General features: G+C 42.7%; 1 pseudogene; it reads right to left on the reverse strand.

Moving 5' to 3' along the window:
* Nucleotides 1-4,050: 4,050 nt before the first annotated feature.
* LOC100606573 lies at nt 4,051-4,769 on the reverse strand (annotated as a pseudogene).
* Between the last annotated feature and the right edge of the window lie 2,722 nt (nt 4,770-7,491).

The following is a 7,491-nucleotide window of genomic DNA, read 5'->3' on the forward strand; positions in this document are numbered from 1 at the left end:
AGCTGGGCATGGTGGCAGACACCTGTAATCCCAGCTACTTGGGAGGAGAATTGTTTGAACGTGGGAGGCAGAGGTTTCAGTGAGCTGAGATTGCGCCGCTGCACTCCAGCCTGGGTGACAGAGTGAGACTCCATCTAAAAAAAAAAAAAAAAAAGGGCAATGGCAGGAGTTTTGAACAATAAGTAAATCTACAAGGGCAATGAAAATTAGAGTGCTCACTGGGAAGGGATTAAGAAATATGGGAAGATAAATGTAAGAACATAGAGAGGAAACAACCACTCTCTCTCACTACTTAATCAACACAGAATACTTCTGTGGCCACAGATGTGTGAGGATTTTTCCTCACAGTGAACCCTGAAAATATGAGACGGGTTTCAGTTAATTTAGAAAGTTTATTTTGCCAAAGTTGAGGACATGTGCCTATGACACAGCCTCAGGAGGTCCTGATGACATGTGCCCAAGGTGGTCAGCGCACATTTTGGCTTTATACTTTTTAAGGAGATATAAGACATCAATCAACACTCGTAAGATGAACATTGGTTTGGCCTGGAAAGGCTGGACAACTCAAAGTGCGGAGGGGACTTCCAGGTCATAGGTAGATAGGAGACAAATGGTATAATTCTTTGGAGTTTCTGATTAGCCTCTCCAAAGGTGGGAATCAGATATGCATTTATCTCAGTGAGGAGAGGGATGACTTTGAATAGAATGGGAGACAGGTTTGCCCTAAGCAGTTCCCAGCTTGACTCTTCCCTTTAGTGATTTTGGGGACCCAAGATGTTTTCCTTTCACACCACTAACAACCAATTCTCCAGCAGAATCTCCAAAGGATACAGCTGGGTGTCCTCTAATTCAATTCAATTCTAATACTACCTACCTGGAAATAATGTCAGATTTCACAGGTTGAGGGCTCAGTCCCATAAGATTATTCCAGCTTCTGATACCTATTATAATAAGTTGTCACATATAATTCTGACAGATCAGCTATAAACTAGGGTTCCCACTCTCCCCTCCTCAGGTTTGATTGTTACTAGGATGGCTCACAGAACTCAGGGAAACACTTAATTTACCCATTTATTATTAAGGATATGACAAAGGATACGCATGAACAGCCAGATGGGAGAGGCACATGGAATGAGGCTAGTAGGAAGGGAACAAAGCTTCCATGCCCTCCCGAGAACTCCCTCCGGGCAACTCCATGTATTCAGTTATCTGGAAGCTTCCAGAACTCAGTCCTTTTGGGTTCTTTGGGTTTTTAATGGAAGCCTCATTTTGTAGACACAATTAATTAAATCATTGGCCACTGGATTATCAACTCAAACTTAAGCTACTCTCTGCTCCCCAGAGGTTGAGGGGGTAGGGGGATGGACTGAAATTTTCAACCCTCTAATCTACATGGTTGGTTTCCCTGGCAACCAGCCTCCCTCTGAAACTAGGGCCCCAGCCACCAGTCGTCTCATTAGCATACAAAGGACACTCTTATCCCTCTAGAGATTCCAAGGATTTTAGGAGCTATATGTCAGGAGATGGGGATGAAAGTCAAATATATATTTCACAATATAACAGGAGAAAACTGGAATGAACCCTGAGATTTTGAATTGGCATTGAAGGTATCCATGTTAAAGCATACCATTGGCCCACAGACAAGATAAACTCATGGCAACTGAGGTGCTCAAATTTAAAACAGAGCCAAGTGGCCATGGCTGGATTTGGGAAAAGTCATGTACTGTCTGTTCTCAGAAGATGTTGTAAAAATATCATAGGACCTCCATTTCTATAATCAAGCTAAACCAGTTGCTGTTGCTGTTAAGATAAACGGGGGCCAGCAAGCACCCCCATCGGCCATTTTAAAGAAACACCTGAAAAGAGACTTCTGGTTTGGGGCTTGGAAATAAACCAATCAGAGATAACCTGCCACAGCCAATCAGGGATCAGCTGTATCAGCCAATCAGGGATCAGCTGCGCCAATGAGTCCGAACTAAGGAAGTTTCAATCTTTCATTTGCATAAACAGACCTGATTGAGAACCTGGAAAGGAACTTTTGCTATAAAACCAAAACCTCTCTTTGCTCTCTGGAATGCACCTTCATTTTACACTGAAGGCTGGACCCAGCTTGGAAATTGTTCACTGGAATTAGGTTACTTTCCTCCAAATTCCTTTTGAGATAACATTTTTTAAAGTTTTAAAATGTTCACTTTATTTCACATAACACTTAACCAGATACCATTTATATCTGAGGAAGAGATGGCCCAGGAGACTGATCTATAGTAAAACATTCTAAGAAATGCAGTCCAATCTTATACATGTCCAGGCATCCCTAGACAAGAATATCATGATGCAGAAATATAGGTATCACTACCACATTTTACACAAAAGGGAAATTATCAATAAACTTTAGGAAGTAGTAAATTCACCTGTCCCTTAATATAGGAATATGCAATTGTTACAAAGCCATAGTAAATGGTTTATATTAGGTTGGTGCAATTGTAATTGTGGCTCTGCCATTACTTTTAATGTAATTTTATTTTATGTTATTCTGCTGTTACATAGAGCATAACATTTTCACAAAGCTTTTTTGGGATTTAGTCAATGATGAGCAACACACAATAGTTGTCCAACTAAATAACAATCACTAGACAAACAGGACACCCTCTTACATATACAAAAATCTGCATGGAAATGTACTAAAGTTTTAGACTTGGACTTTTGTGCTTTGTTTTCCCTTTCTAGTGTGTTAAGAAGTGACATGTACTTCAGTTTGCCAAAAGAAATGCTAGTATTCTGGCAGCAACATGCTACTTCTATTACATAGTAAAGTAGATACCAGAACTATAAAGGCAGGAAGTGTAAATGAATTTTTATTGGGAAGGAAAGCTGCCAACTTAGCAGCAAATGAAGAGCGAATAAGGAAACTCTTATTTGCTCCTTCCACAGGTACACATGACCTCCATAATATGTGATATAGGAGACATTTCAATTTGTGACACCTCAACCCAGAAATGGCAAGCACTTTTCCATTCAATCTGATATTTCTGGATTTCTACTAAAAAGAATACATTAAGAGCATGGAAAAGTTGATTATTGAGAAGAAACCCCCAAAGAGTAAGGGAGGGAATGTGGAAATTAAGAAGTTACATGGAACACTGCTGGGGATAGGCCCCCAAATCTGGCCATAAACTGGCCCCAAAACTGGCCATAAACAAAATCTCTGCAGCACTGTGATATGTTCGTGATGGCCATAATGCCCACGCTGAAGGCCGTGGGTTTACCAGAATGAGGGCAAGGAACACCTGGCCCACCCAGGGCGGCAAACTGCTTAAAGGCATTCCTGAACCACAAACAATAGCATGAGCAATCTGCACCTTAAGGACATGTTTCTGCTGCAGATAACTAGCCAGAGCCCATCCCTTCGTTTTGGCCCATCCCTTTGTTTTGGCCCATCCGTTTGTTTCCCATAAGGAATACTTTTAGTTAATCTATAATCTATAGAAACAATGTTTATCACTGGCTTGCTGTCAATAAATATGTGGGTAAATCTCTGTTCATGGCTCTCAGCTCTGAAGGCTGTCAGTCCCCTGATTTCCCACTCCACACACTATATTTCTGTGTGTGTGTCTTTAATTCCTCTAGCACCGCTGGGTTAGGGTCTCCACAACTGAGCTGGTCTTGGCAGAACATTCTTTAAATTATAATTAACTACATTTTTATATCTTCACAGTAATACAAAACACAGTCATTTGCAAAACTGGTTCAGATTACTTAAATACCAGATACATTTTTTAGTCCTCTGCCTAAGCATTTGGAAGGTACTTACGTTTATGTGAAATTAAGCTATGAATGCCTTTCTACAGCAGTAACTGCACACCAGGAAGGCCAAGACAAACACAAATCAGGAAATGGAGTTTTCCCAAAGCTGCAGTGTGAAAAGACTATAAGCAGTTAATTCCAAGCACATGAATGGGTTTCTTTGCTATAGGAAATCCAAGTGGAATAAGGAATGGAGATGCATAAAAATGTTTCTTGAAGGGAGGAAGAATGACACCCTTTATGCATTTAGTTTTCAGCCCCTTCTACTGCATCACATTCTTCCTTGCACTGTCTGATATTCATAGTGTTAGGTTGTCTCTAGCAGATAAGGGTGCTGTCTTTGTGTGAATCTTCATTCCGTGTATCAAGTTCTGCAGTGTATCTGTTTTATTCAGCATGCAGGTGAGCTCTGAGTTATTAAGGATTTCACAGTAAAATACAGAAAAGTTAAGAGCAAGCCCCAGGTAGATTGGGTGGATGAATTGCCTCTCTTTCTTGCTTATATCAAATGCCTCTTGGTAAGCTCCTTGGGAATTATCTATCTTGTTTTCAATCATCACCACTTGCAACTTCGGCAAGGTACAGAAAGTAATCTCCCTTCATTTTCAATTAGAAGACCTTACTCTCTGGATTAGTTGCATCAGCTATTAAATACTTATCCAGCAATTCCAGGACTGTGGTACAGATAGATCTCAGCTCAGACTCTACTTTCTCCTGATAGCCCTTAATCAGCTGCAACTTCTTGTTGGAGGTAACAGTTTTCTGCTCAATGCTCAAGATGACCCTCTAGGTGGACCTGTGATCCCCTGACCATGTTTGTGTAGGCCACTGAAAGCAGGTTGAGCTCCTCGTTGAACAGCTTGGTGCCCTGCTATGTCACAGCCTTCACCCAGGTAGTGATGTAGTCATACCATCTGGCCAGCTCAGCCAGCTTGGCCTTCTAGGATCAGCTCCGTCTTCTCCATGGCAGGCACAGGGCTGTGACTGGGACAGAGGCAGAGGATGAGAAGAGTGAGGGCAAGCCCCAAGCCAGATTGAGAGGAGTTCTCAAGAGCTTCTGCCCAAAGCCATCCCTAAGGAGAGCCTAGCTGCTCCGTGAGGGCAGTGCCTTGCTCAGGCCCTCAAGCCCAGCACCACTGGAGGAGGCACATGGGCCCATCCTGGCACTCCCTTTTTCAGAGAACTTCCATTCACATTCTTGGCATCAGAAGTGGGATTTGAAGCAAACTACAACTCTCCTCCCTGCATCATCCTAAACCAATACATTGGGGCCTGCAAGAGCCCCTTGGACTCAGTTGTCTTCTTGGCCTCAGTTGTCTTCAGGATGGGAGGTGAGTAGTGGGGTGGCCTCCAGTAAGTCCTCTTGAATTCCCATGCTTTGGCTAAGGTCTCACAGACTTAATTTTCTTCAGGAAGCCTGTTCATCTGGCTCCACAAGGTACCTATTTGCGGGATATGCTTGCACTTTGTGGGGTACCCTCATACTTCATGAGGTATGCTTACACTTCAGTTTTGCCAGGATGCATGGACTTCTACTGCACTTGAAAGGATGCATTTGTCAGGTCAGTGCAAAAGTTTTGTGGAGACATTCAAGCTAAGGACACTAGAAGGGAAGGGACGTCTTTGTTAAGTCAGTGCAATGGTTAGCTTGTATTTTAAGTTTTCTCTGCTGATCAGCCACTTTTCAGCACTACAGCTGGCTTTATAAGCAAAAATTATAATCCAGGGAGTTACAATTGGCTAAGTCTCTGGACAAAAATTACCTAGGACAATCCTAAACTTCCTTGGCAGAAATGGAGCTCTTTTGAAATTTCAAATGTTCCTGCGTGCACAATTGGAATAGAAAACACCAAAACTGCCAGAGATAATGGAGTTTTTTTTTTTTTTTTCAGATGAGATCTGTCACATTCAAGGTGGTATGGCTGCAGACAGAAAGTCTTTTTTTCCCAATTGGCCTTTTTTTTTTTTGAAGCAAGTTATCTACAAATGGTTTAGCACCAGGTTTCCCAGGAATGTGCATTACATGACAGGCAAGGGGGTGGCTGCACCTTGTTTCCCAGGACTAGGGGCTCTCTGCACTGCAACTGGCCCTTTTGAAAGTTATTTTATTTTATTTTACTTACAGTTCTGGGATACATGTGCAGAACATGTAGGTTTGTTTTATAGGTATACATGTGCCATGATGATTTGCTGCATTTATCAACCCATCATTTACATTTTAAGCCCCACATGTATTAGCTATTTGTCCTGATGCTTTCTCTCCACTTGCCCCCACCCCCCAACAGGCCTCAGTGTGTGTTGTTCCCCTCCCTATGTTCATGTGTTTTCATTGATCAACTCTCACTTATGAATAAGAATATATGGTGTTTGGTTTTCTATTCCTGTGTTAGTTTGCTGAGGATGATGGTTTCCAGCTTCATCCATGTCCCTGCAAAGGACATGATCTCATTCCTTTTTATGGCTGCATAATATTCCATAGTGAATATGTACCACATTTTGTTTATCCAGTCTATCATTGATGGGCATTTGGGTTGGTCCTTTAGAAAATTCCAAACAGAATCAAAAGGCTACTATTCCCTCCCTTAAGAGAAAATAATTCCAGGCTGGATGTGATGGCTCATGCCTATAATCCCAGCACTTTGGGAGGACAAGGTGGGTGGATCACTTGAGGTCAGGAGTTTGAGACCAGCCTGGGAAACATGGTGAAACCCCATCTCTACTAAAAATACAAAACTTAGCTGGGCGTGGTGGCGCACACCTGTAGTCCCAGCTACTTGGGAGGCTGAAGCATGAGAATCACTTGAACCAGGGAGGTGGAGGCTGCAATGAGCTGAGATTGCACCACTGCACTCCAGCCTGGGTGATAGAGTGAGACCTTGTCTCAAAAACAGAGAGAGAGACAGAGAGAGAAAATAATTCAAAATTGAGTGAATGCCTTAATGAAATAGAAAGAGAGATTAGAGCTTGTAAGCCTGAAACTAAAACTGCAAAAAAATCCTCTGGAAGAAACTTCTTCCACTAGACTCCCCTTTCTGCCACTCTTCTTGTCTTCATTCCCCTTTCTGCCACTCTTCCTGTCTTCATTCCCCTTTCTGCCACTCTTCCTGTCTTCCTGTCTTCTTCCAGTCTTTCTTTCAGAAAATCTTTTTGCCACCTGTCCTTTATCCTTCACCTTCTCCTTCCTCTTTCACTCTTTCAGCCGGTTATTTTGGAAACATTTCTAAATTTTTTCTGAACTTCTCTGTGTGTTTTCTTGTAAAATCCTGTGAGAAATTCCTGCAATTGTATGTTACCTTGATATCCATTTTAATCCTCTTCCAACACACCCAGACTTCTTGAAAAAGCTTAAATTCTGGTGGAGCCAAGATGGCCGAATAGGAACAGCTCCGGTCTCCAGCTCCCAGCCCCAGCGACACAGAAGACGGGTGATTTCTGCATTTCTGCTTGAGGTACCGGTTTCATCTCACTAGGGAGTGCCTAACAGTGGGTGCAGGACAGTCGGTGAAGCGCACTGTGTGCGAGCCGAAGCAGGGCGAGGCATTGCCTCACTCGGGAAGCGCAAGGGGTCAGGGAGTTCCCTTTCCTAGTCAAAGAAAGGGGAAGCAGACGGCACCTGGAATATCGGGTCAGTCCCATCCTAATACTGCGCTTTTCCAACGGGCCTGGAAAACGGCACACTAGGAGATT

This window comes from Nomascus leucogenys, chromosome 11, assembly GCF_006542625.1.
Source record: "Nomascus leucogenys isolate Asia chromosome 11, Asia_NLE_v1, whole genome shotgun sequence".
Classification (NCBI taxonomy): Eukaryota; Metazoa; Chordata; class Mammalia; order Primates; family Hylobatidae; genus Nomascus; species Nomascus leucogenys.